This window comes from Solea solea, chromosome 1 (assembly GCF_958295425.1).
Source record: "Solea solea chromosome 1, fSolSol10.1, whole genome shotgun sequence".
Taxonomy (NCBI): Eukaryota; Metazoa; Chordata; class Actinopteri; order Pleuronectiformes; family Soleidae; genus Solea; species Solea solea.
The window spans coordinates 29,839,620-29,856,357 of NC_081134.1; the positions used below are offsets into that span (position 1 = coordinate 29,839,620).

Below are 16,738 nucleotides of genomic sequence, written 5' to 3' on the forward strand. Positions count from 1 at the left end.
TTGTAATTGAAAGACTTCCATTCATCATACAGAGTTATTTTAGCTCCCTGGTGGCTATTTCATACGTTCTACTTCCAGGGTTGGCCTAGTCCAGCAAACCAAAGACTATGTTCTCTTTTTATATAACATCTATGGTTCCTTCCAGTGGGTTTTGCCATTGGTACTCGACCTACTTAGACGTAGGACCAATTAGCTGTTTTTTTTCTACTTTAAATTAAAACAGACACCAAAACAAACCAAACCAACCTTTAATTGAGGATTAGTTCAATTCTGAATGCAAAGACAGAAGTTCTCCTCTCTTATCTCAGACAGACCTCGAGAGATCCACCAGCACATGAGACAAACGTGGACAAAGGAAACCTCCTCGAGTGTCTCTCAGATTAGACCCCAGTCCCCGGTGACCACAGGACACGCGCCACTGACTCCATGTGAGTCATTAGGGGTGTGGGGGTGGGATTGGGGTGCCTGCTTTGCTTGCTACTTGGAAGATCCCCCAGTGCTCAGGGGAACTGAAGGGAAGGGAGGGAGGGAGGGGATTTGCGGCTCCTGCCTTTACGCTAATGCAATCACGACTGCCGTTTGCCACTGTTGCCACTGAGCCTGCAGCGCTCGCAAACCCCTCTCACGTTCTCTCTTGCCTCTCTCTCCCTCACACACACACACACACACACACACACACTCTCTCTCTCTCTCACTTACTCACTCACTCACTGATGCTAGCACACACACACACACACACACACGCTCCCCTTCTCTCTTTTTCAGTCGTCATTCTGTACCGGCACGGACTGACACACACACTCCACTTCAGCGTGAATTCCAACTCGCCGATGAGCATCTGTTCCTTTTTTCAGCGTGGGCTTAAACTGTAAACACACATACACACACAGAGAGAGAGAGAGCGGGATAATGACAGAGAAGCACCACAGAGGAAAAGCAGGTTGAGAGAGAGGGAATTAAAAGAGGAGTAAAAGCAGCGAAAAGGAGAAAGTCTCCTTCTCATCTCGCGCGAGAGGTGGGAGGACAGTTTGATTCAGTGAATAATTTGGATTAAACTGGCGACGCCTCTGTTCCAAAGTGTCCCACTAAAGGTAAGCAGATCTCTCTTCTTTCAGCTGTCATTATACTACATGCATGCATGTTTATTTAAAAAGGGAAATTGAACTTACTCCCAGCAACTGAGCAGTCTCTATTCAGTGATCTCACTGGTTGCAAAACCAGTTGAAACACTTATCTCTCTTGAGTGAGTGTGTGATGAAAAAAAACGTGGCAGAGCCGTGTCCTTGACTGCACATCAACAGCAGGAGTATAGTAAGGAAAGCGGCTGCCCACGGGAGTCGGGGCGACCGCGCGCACTTGTGTGCGTCTCTCCCCTTGTGTGCTTTTGTGTAATGAAGTGGTGGCTTCGGTAAAGTGTCATTCAAACGCAGATTCAAGGGACACTTCACTCTGACCCCATTTGTAGATTTGGTAGTTTTCTTTAGCTCATCTGCATATGAAAAGGCTGTGTCGCTGATTATCACGCCGTGGCACGTCAAGTGGCTCTTCCAGGTTGATCTAATCTGTGTAGTTTTAGGTCTCAAATATGGGAATAATGTTATAAAGAGTCTACTTCAAAGAGAGAGGAACGTGCTTAGTTTGTGTTTACACAGGAATCAGTTGAGATTTATAGGGCACCAGGGTCTGACGGCTCAATCACAGGCTCGAGATTACCCCCCCGTTTGCATACAGCGTATATATCAGCAATTGCATTAGTGGTAGAACCCTTCTTGTTGGTGGGGGTGAAAAGGGGATTAGAGGGAACAATCTGAGGACGAGGACATCAGAGAGGGTTGACAAAAATCTGATTCGCTCAGAAATATGGGATCACAGATGCAACCCCTGCCTTCTCCCCCTCCTCCTCCTCTTCCCATTCCACAGCAGCAGATGTGTGAGCCGGAGAGAGAAAATACAGGAGCGCTGCAGAGCTCTAGGTCTATGCTATGAACTTAAGACACTTTATTGTTACATCAGCGGCTACATCCGATTTGCACGTCCTCAAGCGATCGCGTGGCTCGCTCCTCTCAAGGATCCAAACGCACGCGGCATCCGAGGCCAACGGAATCCAATGGCTGCCGCTACTTTGAAAAGACTCTTTCTTTTTTTTCACAGCATACTGCATATTGCAGATTTCTCACTTGTAGAGTGTGTGGTATTGAGACTGACAAAAGAGATACAGTGCGAGAGCCAGTCAATCCCATCTTCACCTACAGAGTCGATTAGAAGAGGAAGAATCTCTTCCTCCTTTTCTTTAAGCACATCTCTTGTAAATCATTTCGGTGTCAGGGGCACTGACTATCGTCTTATCAGCTGCCGCCTGCTGCAAACACCTGCTTTGGAATAATGAAATTACGCCGCGAGGAGTCCACTTTACAGAGGGAGAAGAGGAGGCTGGACGCTCCCCCCTCCCCGTGTACACAGAGGCTACACTGTGCGGAGGAAAAATGAGCATTCAGGGAATGCAGCCACAGAGCAGTCAGGTATTATGACTGCATTAGAGGGGGGATAAATGAAGAGGCATGCACTGTGGTTGTGGTATTATTGCACTCAGGTGCATATCATAACAACAATGAGAGGATTAAGTGCAAGAAAACACATTTTGCCAGCAGTAAAACTTGTAGGTTAACTTTTTTCCCCATTAATTGTAGCTATTGATGAGTTGAAGACAAGAATTATAATCGCATAACACAACATTTTTTTTTCTATTTGGTGTTCAAAGTGAGCCGTGCTGCCTTCTGTTGACACACAGGTTTAATCAAGTCTTGGCCAATGGAATGACTTTAATTATGTAACTCTGCAATCAGGTTTGATTAGGTTTTTTGTTGTTGTTTTTTTTAGGATTAATTGAACACCGTGCAAAAAATAAGTTGGGTTATTGGGGTGTTTTTATTGAGTGGCTGTTTGTGACTCGGTCTGTGACCAATTTGAATCAACTCAAATAGGTTTGTGTAATATTTATTAATTTATTTTTGGTGTTTGAAATGAACAGGCAGAATAGGAAATGGAAAAATTGTGTTATTATTCATAGCTGGACACATATGTCAATGGAAAGATAGATTTTCTTGTGATCTGTAACTTATTTTTAGGACTTTTACTCAACACAAATATCTGTATTTTGCTGTGGATTGTTCCATTAGTTGTAATTAGATCTCCATTAGACTTTGACAACCAAAACTTTTGTTTTATAATGCCAAATTACTAGCTCTTAAATGAAAGCAAATTCCAGAGCCTTTACCTTCTTTCTTGCGTTAAGAAGTTAAATCAATAAACTTCTAGATTCTGTTGTTCTGCAGTGCGTAACTTTTGGTCTGTGTGAACAGAAATTGATGACTGAATCCTTAATCTGAAAACCGATCAGTCAAACAAAACTATCAGACCTGAGTGAGAGAGGATTTGTGTGCATACAGCAGGATAAGAAGCATTTATCCAGTCGTCAAACAGCTGAACAACTGGGTTTTTGAGCAGCAGAATTCACTGATGAAACTTTTCTTATGTGTTTTTAGTCAAACTTCCACCTTGTCTGCAACCATCATGCTTTACAAGCTCAATGTTGCCATCGCCTCCATCCGTCTTGACATAAAACAAATCTGTTGTTGGGTGATAGGAGATACTGAGGAAAACATGAGCTGAATGTAACACACATTTAAAAGTACATTTCAGAGCCCGACTACTTTTAAGAAGAATAAGAAGAAGTACTTCTACTTACACCAGGATCTTCATGCATCTGTACTTTGGATTTCAGTAAATAATTCAAGCACGTACACCACCTCAGGACATATGACTACAATAGAAAAAGAAAGTCCACTCAGTCTAAAGTCAACCATGTAAATTTAATGGCAGGACTGAGCAGGCTGCGGCTAAATGAAAGCACACGTCCACTCGGCTGTCGTCATTTCACCTCATATTCGGTGCACTGTTTGATTAGGGTGAGCTGGTATTTATGGATGACCTGCAGCCGCTACCGTGAGCGCAACTACGGCGATCAGTCACAGAGATGTGCCACCTATCATTGCCTTTCAAAAAGCAAGGGTCCATCAACAACCTTGGGCTTAAATGGAATCAATACCGAAGATTATTTCAGACTCTCTTTACCTTGGGCTCTTCAGTCTCACATTCTCTCTCTCTCTCCCTCCCCGCCCTCCATGGACTCATTTTGACACCATTCTGCTCTAAATGAGGTGCATCCGTGTGCACATCTGTGAAGATAAAAGTGTGTCCGTCTGCACGCAACTCTGAAGGACCATTAAATGTAATATGCTGTCAGAAATGTGTGTGCACATTGTAAAATGCTAATCAGGCAGTGAATTTGGTTGTTTGCGCTGTGTTTGTGTTTCACGGCCAATCGCAGACGCGGTTCACGGTTTCTCCCACAGCGAGCTGCACTCGTCCCGTACCCCTGCAGACCCCTGAAGACACGTCTCTCCCACACTCTCAGACAATCATCAGCAAGTCCTAAACATCTCAAATTAGAGTCTTACAGTGATGGATGACTCTCCATGAGCAGGAGATATTGCACACGCTTGTGCTCTGAATGATGGCCGACTCCCACCTCACTCCACCTTGCAATTATTTATATAGATTTGTCTTTGCTCCTTTTGTCAGTTTTCCTTGGACATGGTGGGTTTCTTCCTCCCTGTGGCAGAAATACCCTGCAGAGATTAAACCTCACCGTTTCTGCAGTGCCACAGATGCTGGAGCTTTAGAGAGAAAAGCAGACAAATAGAGGCTTCCCTGTGTTAAATATGTTGTTTGAAGCGACAGTGACAGTAGAGAGAATACATTTACCTTAAGGCTAAAAAAAGAAACAAAAAAAAAAAAACAAAGTTATTTTGGCTTCAACTTGTATTTTGAAACAGATTACACACAGTGTCTCCTGTAAGTTTGGCTGCAGCCTATTTTCCACCAAACGGTAAATGGTCTGCATCTATATGAGTGGTGGAAATTACATCACAATATGACTAGGGATGTCACAATTATAGATTTTCTTGGTACGATTATTGTCAGCGAATTCCTCACATTATTACGAGCATCACGATCATTATGAAAACGTATGTATCATTGTGGTTAAATAAATTTGTAATAAATGAAACGGACATCGCATTACGTGTAAAGTAACGATAAGTGAATGCCGTTTAAATCGCCAGGTTACACTGAAAGCTGAACACGCGTCGTACACAATTAATTGCAAATGACCCGCCAACATTAATGTCCTACCAACTCAACGTTACCTTAGTTGAACATTAACGTAATTTAACCCAGTTAGTGTGCGCTTACCTTACTGAATATCCCGCAGATGGTGAAACATATTATTCGTATTTCCTCCTTTCACTGCAATATTTTGTGGCAAAAACTCACACATCTGATTTGATGCGCTTTGTTGGAGGGAATAACTCTTACTCTGCCATACTTAATTAATAATAATTAATAGATTATTAATTAATAATAATAATTAATATATTATTAATTATCAATAATTAATATATTGGAAGACAATCATATAGCGACGCATCACGATATCTGTCTAACTGAAGTACTGAATACGGATAAAACGTCTCTATCTGACTTTATCCCGCTGTAACCTCCACCCAAGATTCCCCTCATGCCATTGAAGTAGCGCCACCGTGAGGAGATATCAAATAGCAACGCCAGGTGAGTGAAACTGGCAGGGACTGTTTACTTCAGAGCGCCTTAATCTTTTGTTAAAATATCGATATTTGCCCTGGCATATCGATTCTCGTATAAGCAAGGAAATTGATGGTATATCACTAAATCGATATTTTGACCCAACCCCAACTTATATTGTACTTTCTCGTCTTAATGACCACTCAAAGTTGCTGCTCACACGCTGCCAGCACAGCCCTGAGGACACATCAACATGTAGACTAGTGGAATCAAACCCACAACCTTGCAGTTGAAAGACGACTTGCTCTACGACTGAGCTACTGAAACCCGGGTTCAGTTCGTTAACAATGATTTGTGTTCCCATTGTCAAGCATTCCAGTGAAAAGGGTAATACCAAAATAATCGATGCGTACAATCCCAGTTTTTGGTGCCTCTTTGTTGGGGTGTCAAGCACAGCTGCCTAGGCTCGGAAAAGGTGGCGCTAGATACACTGCAGATTGCCCATTGGTTTACAGAGAATCGGGATTTCCATGTGACGGTAGTGTCAGCACTTTGTCAAGAAGAAAAGAACATGGACAAATGGTGGATGTCCTCCATTTCTACCGATATCTGTGTCGCGTTAATCTTCTCCTCTGTGTGTCGCTGTGGTATTACGTCCCGATATTTACGTAGCTGACGCAACTATTACCTTCCGGTCTATGCAAGCCAGATTAGAGCTGTGCACTGTAACCCTTGGAGGAAATTAGACACCAGGATGAGAGAAAGAGAAATGTGTTCACCTATTATGTATTGTGTTTCTAATGCAGGAGTGCATATTACAACACAAACTGACATCTTGCTACTGCTACATCTCGGATACTGACCAAACTGGAGACATGAAAGTTGTCTGTTGCTTATGTAAGACAGTATTTTGATACCAAGGACAACGTTGCTCTGTAATGTGAACAACAACAGTGCGGTTTTCCACATAAGATGCAAGAAACATTGTCAGGCGTTTTCTTTGTACTTTCTTGGTGAATAGTATTCATACTTTTTCCAAAGCAAACGTCCTAAAATACACACAAAATGCATCGGAGCCTTTGAGAAAATGCATCACACACACATTCTTGTCCAACAGTGGGAGGGAATAGGTTGTGGTCATGAAAACAAAAATCACCCGAGGCTATGCACAAGTGCGATAGCATGATAGAGGGGGGGAGGTTTCCTTTTTGCTTGTGTGTTTTCTATTTATAAAGTGTTTCTTTGTTGTGTCTCCACATTTGGTGAACAGGGAGTAACGGGTCTGCATTGTTTTCCAGTTTGGGGGAAAAAAAGACAAAGCAATTAGCAGGTAACATGCGTGATTCCCACCCCTTTGCATTTGTGATGAAAATCCCCAGACGTGAGGCGCATTTAATCACGAGGATCCGTCCCAACAATAAACAGTCATCTCTGTCTGGACGAGACTCTATAACCTTAAACACAACCTCACCAGTGCCCAATGGCAACTTGGGAAAGATTTTCTGTCACACAGGTGAATGACTATTAGTTTACTGACCCTAGAGGTAGAGGGAGATTGTAATGATTTCTTGAGAGGCTGCTGGGGGCCCTTTCATTATAGAGAGCTGAGCAGCACTGGAGCACTCCTGCAAGGAAAGTGCGAGTTAGAAATAGATATGGAATACTCCATTTTGGTGAATTGATTAAATCTTGCCAGGGAGTCCAAGACTATTAACATGACTTTTTCTTTTCTTTTTTTCAAAAGAAGAAAAAAAAGGATAACTTGCTTTGAGGGACGATTGGATTTTATGAATATTGTTGTGCAAGTTTAAGTCTTGAAGATATGCATGCAGCATTTCTGTTTGACAAACGTTGTTATTTGAACATGTAGACTTACACAGTACGAGTTAGGACAGTCCCTTATTTTCCCAAGATTACTTGACGTGCGTGACAACATTATTTATCGTGACATTTACTATTAGTCAATAATTGTTCATAACTAGCTGCTCTGCTCGTCTATTTTGCCGCTTCAGTTGGGTCTGTTCAGTCACTTTGTCGTGATCGTCCACTCCATGGTGTTGTGATTGCGTCCTCCATTTCCACAGTAAAAATGTAGGTTAAGAAGTCAACCCCCGGGTTCTGAGAGTAATAATATATCAGCGTCTTATTTTCCTTTAATCTAATGCCAAACTACGCTCAATATGCTTTCTGCTGGACCACACTGTCATTACTTCAGACATACTTCAGTGTGATGGGCTTACAGGCTGTATACTTTGTAGTAATAGTTTGAATCAATATCCAAATTTTGGGTAAAAAAAAAAAAAAAAAAGAAGTGACAGCCCTAGTATTCCAGTGCCTGCAAATGATTGTGCCGACTTTTACAGTCAATAATATAGAAATATAGGTATTAAGTATGATAAGTGATGATTGATTAAATACTGTAAATACAACTGCAGGTCCTTGTGTTTATTGTATTTTAGTTTTATTTGTGAATGTGGAAACTTAGTTTTCTCACATCTCCATTGAGAAACAGATGTAGGGCTGAAACAATTCATCTATTATTTGATCATTAATCGATTACTTAATGAACTGTCAACTACTCTGATCATCGATCAATCGATTTTACTGATGTTTTCAGATTTTGCAGCTTCTTTTTTGTTTCTTTGCTTCATATAACAAAGAATTCATTAAAACTGAATCATTTTCGTTTGTGGACAAAAACAAAGACAAACTGATCGACATTTTCTGACAATATATGGACCCAACAATTAATTGATAATGAAAATAATTGCTAGTTGCAGCCCTAATTAGATCACATTTATGCAATGTGTTTGTTTTGGTGCAGTATTTCATCCTAATTATCTTTGGAATATGCCCCAAAACTAATTTATGCTGACAAGAATTTTGAAAAGCAAACGTTTTCCCTGTAGCGATGCCTCTATAAAATAAATGAGTGAAAAACAAAACTTGTTTGCTCACCTTTGTACAGTGGCAACACTCTTTTCCTTTTCCCCCCCTCTTTCCAAGAAGTCGCCACAATTAATTCCGTCCTCTACTGTATGTCACATAAAATTTCCACTTTTATTCATCCACGTCAAAACCCATCTTCATTTCATTAAAAAGGGAATGTGCTCCTTAAATCACATCATTTCCCTGTGCGGCAGACGCCGCCATCCCATGAAGCACCTCTCACAAAGTGTAACATTTCACATTTGGCTTAACACACTTGGGCAAGTTACCCTCCTATATAGCATATAGAATATCGCTTTAATGTAACCTGTGCAGTGTAAATGTTTATAAATTTTATACCGTTGATGTCCCATATGTTGGGTAATTCAATCATGTCAGTCTTTTTGTAGAAGATAAACTAAAGATAAAGGCAATAGACAAACCCCCTACAAAACTACATTTGTTCCTACAAGGTGACAAAAGAAGAAGTATCCACACATTAAGAAAACAGATCCATTTACAATGTGTGGCGGTGCAATTCCGAGTCTGTGTGCACAGATTGGGTTTCTGCGTGGCTGCTGAAGTTTAATTTGAAATATTTTACCACATGGAAGTCGCTGCCTCTTCTGGTATCTCCTCCTCTCTTATCGTTATCACAGCACAGAGAGGGGGAAATTACATCATAACTTACTGGGGTAGAACAGAGACTGAGCTAGCACAACAGAAAGCAAGCAAGCAATCCTGTGACACGGGGGGGGGGGAACTGAAAATAAATATAATTTATATTATTATTATCATCAGGTTTCCAAATACATGAGCAGCATGCTGCTCTTCTATTGAAACTATTGTGGGACTTAATTGACCGAAATGTGTCAAAAAGCTTTTTTATTTCCAACATCTATCACTGACGTACAAGTTTGGACCCGAAAAAACATGGTATCACCCAAAAGGACATCCAATTGTGTTATTGAGGTGAAGTAGGGATTCTACGGGAGGATACTAATGGCAGTCAGAAGCCAGAAAATGACACAGATTAAAGCAGGTGTAATAAAACTGGTTGAGGTTTTCTTGCAATACATGTATACCATTTTCCACTGGACAAAAATAATTGGTTTCAGCCGTCATTGGCATTGGGTAAACACTACATTAGGGCTGCAACTAACAATTACTTTCATAATTGATGAAATCTGATTATTATTGTGGACTTGTTTGGTCCATAAAATATCACAAAATGTTGAAATATGTTGATAAAATCTGGAAATTATGTTTTGAAAGATTTCTTTGTCAAATGGAGCAAATAAACCAGAAAATATTCATCTTTAAGAAGCTGAAAAATCAGAGAAACTCGTCTTAATTATCGTGAAATCGCTCAAACTGATTAATCGAACCATCGAAATAGTTGACGATTCACTTAGTAGTCAATTAATAATCGATTCATCTTTGCAGAGCTGATACACAAATTAATCTTCACATTTTAATAGTCGTGAATGTATTTAGCAAAGACCATCAGCTGCAACTAGCGTTTATTTTCACGATTCATCGAGTCATCGATTGGTCCATTTTGTGTCAGAAAACGTTAAAAGAGTCAATCAGTGTTTGTCAAACCTGAAAATGATGATGTTCTCAAATGTATCATATTTGTCCACAAATGAAAATTATTGGGTTTTAATGATTTCTTTGTTATATTGAGCAAAGAAACAAAGTAAATACAAAAACAATCAGAAATCTTATTTTAACGATGAAAAAAGGATCAAACTGATTAATCGAGTAATTGTTTCAGCTCTAGACAATGATCAACATGTTTTATTTTGTCATGTTGTATGGATGAGTTGCAATATCAAGTGAAAGAGGAACCAAAAGGATAAAAACTTGTATCTACCATTACTATCACTGGGATTCATGCTGTTGGTTTTTCCTCTTTTTTTTTTTTTTCAAAAAAAGATTTTGACAATTCAAACAATTCACACACCAGTGGCACACGGGTGAAAAAAGTGGGTTCACAAAACCCAAGAATACCTGGTAATTCCAGAATTTTTCAGGCTTTCAAGTATTGAATCTGCATTTACCCAAGGCAAATATTGCAAAATTCAGATTGCGGGCACACAGGACATGAGTGATGAATAGTAATTTAACATCACCTGACATTAACATTAGCCTATAATGAAGAGAATCAATCACTCTTGAGTCAATAAACTTTCCCCCCCACAGCAGTGGAATCACGCCCTGAACAGTGTGATGTCACATGAAGACGTAAGGACAAAGAAAAAAACTTCCCTTTCTATTCATTCATGCTTATCTTCCAATAAATGCCTCAGTGGAAAGTGTCATTGGAGGAGATGGGGGGTGGGGGGACGGGCATTGTCATCTATTTCCTAGTTTACCATTCAGAGGAGTGCCCATTTAACATAAAATTGCCCATTCACTTCCACCCAGCACATCTAAATCACAGTGACTCTTAAGGACATCTGTTTTGTGTACAGAGGGTTTTTTGACTTAACGGCGCACCATTTCAAACCGGGGCTTTGGCCCCCTATGCCTTATATAAACCATGAACCTGGGGGAGTGATAAAGCTTTGCACTTCTTCGATTAAATAGAATAAGAAATCATCCTGACAGAGTCTAGATCTTGGCCTGGGTGAGTCTTCTCATGAGCAAGACTTCCTCAAGGTCAGCATGTTCGTGCCTTGCTCGGTGTGCGCGTCCGTCTGTGATAAATTAGACAAGGTGGAAGGCGGATGAGGGCGGGGGGGGGGGGGGGGGGGGGGGTTGGGGGCTGAAGATCCCGCGGGGGTTAATGTATTGTGTTTACCTGTAAATAGAGGCCTCGGACAGTGTTTCTTAGTTGTGACTAAGATTAAAGAGGCAACAGGAGCTGGGGGCGCTTTGATTTTAATTGTTAATGTCTCGCCTTTTCAGCGGAGGACGGTGAAACTCGAGCACCACAAACAAATCCAACAAGTCTCACAACCGGGTGACAAAATAACAAAACAAAAATTTAATTGCCGTTTCTCCAAATAGCTGAGAAAATGAGAAAATAGCTAAAGCTCTACAGAAACAGCTAGTTCCAATATTTTGATTGGATTTGGATGTTTTATTTTGACCAAATTAAGAATACAAATCATATTATCCGTCTAAAAAGGAGTAGGAAGAACTACTGGTAGACAAATCTCTAATCGTACCCTATATCACGTGTTCAAAAATGTAAATCAAGCCAATATATCATGCCAGCATACAGCTTACTATAATAGATATGACTACATGACAGCACAGAAAGTGTGGTAGTTTGAATATTTTGAATTTCGGTCTCCCTATCGTGCTTCTTCCTTGTTCCCCCGTTACCATGAGACCTTACTTTCTCACCTAAAAGTGGGCTGGGTAACACCACCAGCAAGTGGACAGTTCATGTGAAGTATTCCCAAAGCAATGTGAAATTACAAGAAGCCATGCTCAGCACGCAAGGCGGTAGAGATATGTCTTTAGTGTGCTTCAAAGACAAGACAGGAAAAAAGGCAAGAGCAGCACTTTAAAAGGAGAGGACTGGAAGAGGCAGAGAGTCTGGACGTTTGACGATCAATGCTTTGGTCAGTGCAACACACGGATGGAAATATGGCAACGGCATCAAACGCTCTGTATTGCCTTTAAAATAAATAAATATATAAATGGGTTGGTATCTGTGAAGCCAGGGCTACAACATGAAAAATGGACAGTATAAAAAGGCCCTGCAGTGTCTGAACTGGCCGATTTTACACATTTCCTCAATCATACATGTCATATTTTTTTTCATTTTCAAGTATCTGAACAAATACAATTACACCCTAGGTGAAGGTAAAGTCATTATTATCAGAGCTTCTCAGTGATTTTAGCCCTGTCCGAATGTGCCACCTCAGTAAAGATTACAGTGACGTTTACCCTGGTGTAAAACAGACCGGAAAAATAAGCCCAGGTTATACTAATCCCATGTGAATGGACTAGCAGTAAATATGTGTGTAAACATATTGTGTTTCCAAGAAGTTTTCCGTGGATTTTCAAGCATGGAGGCGCTTGAAAAAGCAATTACATTCTGAACCAAAAGAACATCTAAAGCACTCGTCAGAGACTTTACCTGATTTCTTATGTTCTACAGTCTCAAACTGAAACTGGTGTTTCACTGAAATTAACTGAAATTAAACACAGTGTTTCCTTCCTGGTCAAGTTTCGTGTTTCAGCTTTTGTTGACGTGTGACTGGCACTTGCTACGTTACATTACATTACATTACATTACATTACAAGTAAGCCAAACCTGCGGGACGAGTCACTCAACCTGTGTGGGTTGGGCTAATCCAAAACAGTGAAAACAAGGGGGGTGTTCTCTGAAGAGCACCTGTGTTTCAACAGACCTGTGAAACACAGGTGCTCTGAAAACACCACCATTGGCACTTGGTACTTTCCTCCTGATGAAATTAACCATAGACTGTATGAAATTAACATGGCAAAAAATCAAATATTCTTATGTTGAAGGTTAACATTTATGTAACCTATTGGTTAATAAATGGGTCAGTTTTTCTCATACCTACTGTTGCTGACTATTGTTCTCTGTTTAAGAATTATCACTAGATCAAGCGTAATCTAACATTCCACACTACAAAATGCGTAATTAAAGTATGTATGATTCGTGCTGATATCGTATCAGCTCAATATCAGTATTGGCCAATACTCAAGGCTACAAAATTGGTATCGTATCGGAAGTGAAAAAGTTGTATCGGGACATCAGCTGCTGATGTTTCTTGGCTTTATTCACCGTGTGCCTCCATCACACATTATGTGAGCACTTCCCCAAGAAAACATCTGTGTCTGTTATTGTTCACCTAAACGTTACAGAAGCTGGATGGTGTAGTCCAGCTGCAGAGTTGTTGTTTTCCCCTCTTTTACGTGTCTGGCGTGATAAAAGAAATGGACACAAAATCACAGGAGAGTCCATTGTTCTCACCTAATCTCCACAGGCTGTTGTTACTTTTTCCTTCATCAGTGCAGAACAGTGAGTCGCAGGGAAGCAGAATTCAAGACAGAATCCCCCAAAGGGTTTGGGGGCTTTTAATTTGACAGCTGTGACTTCATCTGCAGAGTCTTGCTCATGGGTAAGGGTCACGTTTGACTTTCACGGTGCTGAGCATTTAACAACAACAATAAGCCCAGTCACCCTTAAACAAAATATGATCGTCTACGCATAAATCAATGCACAGACACAGATGTCATGTTTCGCATAGAGTGCAATATATCACTTTTATTCCAATTTAACTAAAATGTTAAATTTAAATTCACGTAGGAGGCGGTAATCTGCGCTGACATATTTCCAAAGAATGGTCTTACAAGAACTAATTAGACATGCGTATAAAGCTGAGTCTATGTTTTGACATAATTTGAACGCGTCAACATCGTATTTCTTAAGAGTTTTTTGCTCACTTTCATTCTCTCTTGATAATCAATGAAAGCAGCCACTACAACGCACTGGGGAGTAGCGATATTGTGGTTCGTGATTATACTTTAGAGGATTTTAATAAATCTACACCGTGAACTGTGATTTACTAGAACAATAAATTAGGAGGAGGGAAAAAACAACATGTCACCATGAATATACAGTGTTGTTCCGACAGACATCTCTTATTCATTATAATGATTTACTCTGTTTACTTCACGCCTCCTGAAAACGAGTTACCTTTCACCCCAAAGAAATATAATTAAAAGTAACTTTTTTGGCGTGTGGTGATTATGTTTTCACGTGGTAATGTGTGCAGACAGCACAACATCAGGCATGATAACTGTGTTAAAGATAAATAAGTGAGACATGTGAGTTGCTTGAAAAAGCTCATGGATAATCTGGCATCTTTTCATACGAGCATGAATTACATAATTAACAGCTGCTCTGGGGAAATCATGATTTGAAGCTCCTGGACGAAAAAAAACTCATGTCAGACAGATGATGTCTCACCATAGCTCATTAGCCCTTAATCAATTTCTTTCACTTTCAAAAAATCTGCACATAGATATATATTTTCCACTTATACAGCAGACGGTTAACGGAGACAAGACAGCTTGCAAAAAAAAAGATTCATTTTCCACTTTTTATGGCCTGTCATTTCAAGTAATTAACTAACTTTGTGCAACGTTGGGACATTTTTATTCCACAGGAATTGAAGTCAACATGATAGAAATGTGAAGGAAAGGGTTTAAATTCTATTTAATCCAGATTATTAGGGATGCACCAGTAACACTTCTTCTGATTAAGTACAAGTACGATTACTTTGGAAAAATTTGAGTTTTTGCCAACACTTAAAATTAGTTTGAGAACTATGTAGTTACATGGAAATAGGATAAATTTAGAAGATAGTTTGTACTTTGATAAATTAATACTTATATTTAAGGGAAATTCCTTTGCTGTGTTTGTTCTTAAGATGTTTTTTTTTTAATCAAATTACTTCCAGAGTGCTGACAATGTAACCCCTTCTCAGCTCACACAAATATAAGTAAAGCGGTATCAGTGCAGTGGTATCGCAGTAGTTTCCCGAATACAAATGTGAGTACACAAGGGTTATTTGACATCTTAAAATAACAGCAGTTAATTTTTTTGTTGTATAGATCAAATATCTCTTTGGATATTTGGATATTTTTTAGTCAAACACCAAAGTCACTGGTTCCAAGGGGTGGGTCAAAATACGGATTTGGTGATATATCGTCGTCTTTCCCATCGATACATTGGGGCAAATGCGCTCTAAAGTAAGGAGTCGCTGCCAGTTTCACTCGCCAGGCATCACTACTTGATGTCTCCTCACGGTGGCGCTGCTCAATTGAATAAGGCAAACTTGCTCACCTAAGAGTTGCTCCATCTACATAGACATAGACTTTATGCACTTTGTTCTCTATGTTGTGAATAAATACAGAAATCCTGCACTTTTAACGTTTCACGTTAACATTCTGTTTTCTTCAGTTGGACAGATATCGTGATGTATTGCTATACGACTGTCTCTTGATATATTGATTATCACAGAATCGTTGTATCGCGATATTATTGGTATCGTGGACCATGTATCGCGACTTACCCTGTGATTCCCACCCTTAATCGGTATCATTGCATCCCTAACTGAAATAAAAAGTAAATTTGTATGCATCTTATTTATTTTATTTTTGCATTTCTTATCCAAAAACCAAAGTCAGCGATTCAAACGAATGGTGCCATTAAAAAAAGTCACCTGCAAGTTTTGAAGCCTGACAAGTGAATCGACAGTTACGCCACTAACAATCAGACAGACGTGTTCCTTGCATTTATAAATAGAAATCCACCTCAATCGGCACAATTTGGGGTAAACAAGTCAAATTGTCAGAGGACGATTGCTGCATCTTTTTTTAACCGTCATTTTAGCTTTCCAGAGTTTACTTGCTAACTGGGAATAAATAATGTAGAGGTGGAGGGAAAAAAATGCAGAAAGTGTAGTTATTCATAAGCCTTTTTATAGGCATTGTCACCATTAGACTCCCATCTATTCAATATTTCAGCGCTGCTTGCAGAGAATAAAGTACAAATGGAGATAGCGAGTGAGTGAGGAAGTTCCTCCCAGTGGGACTTTTAAGACCAATACTCTTGCCACAAAGACCAAAGATCTTGCACACTGTGTGAAATCCTTTCTAAAAAACCTCAACCAGAGAGGCGTTTCCCTTTCAAAACTGGAATAAAGCCCATCTTAACTTCAGCAGTCAATGTGTTGGACTGGTAAAAATGTACAGTTCCTCCACACAAACACACAGGCGATGCCAAAAAAACAGGGGGAACTAAATGCTGGAGGGAGGTGGTGGAGTGATTACGATCAGGCAAAACATGACGCACTATTTACTGTTCCATTTTGGTGCATGGTACAAAAGGATTGCGAGTCCTTAAAGCACAGTGCACCACCCTCAAATTTTATTTACCGCAAAAATTGGTATGCAGCGCCATTACGCACCATTGACCCGGCAAGACAGAGCCATTACAGAAAAGACTAATTCTTAATCTAGGATATTGCTTTCTCATTATGCTCTCCCCCCTCTGGCCTATAGCGTGATAACTGTTTGATTAAGGCAGTTATGTCACTGGAGAGCCTGAGAGTGCCCACCTTTTAATATTACCTGGCTGACTGATTAC

The 16,738-nt window shown here is 40.1% G+C and overlaps 1 protein-coding gene across 1 annotated transcript in view; it reads left to right on the top strand.

Moving 5' to 3' along the window:
* Positions 1-712: 712 nt before the first annotated feature.
* LOC131470627 (cadherin-12-like) overlaps positions 713-16,738 on the top strand; it is a 133,932-nt gene continuing 117,906 nt past the window's right edge. The window contains exon 1 of the mRNA XM_058646575.1: positions 713-1,091. The gene's annotated coding sequence lies outside the window, so the exon portion shown is untranslated. The remainder of the gene's footprint in view (positions 1,092-16,738) is intronic.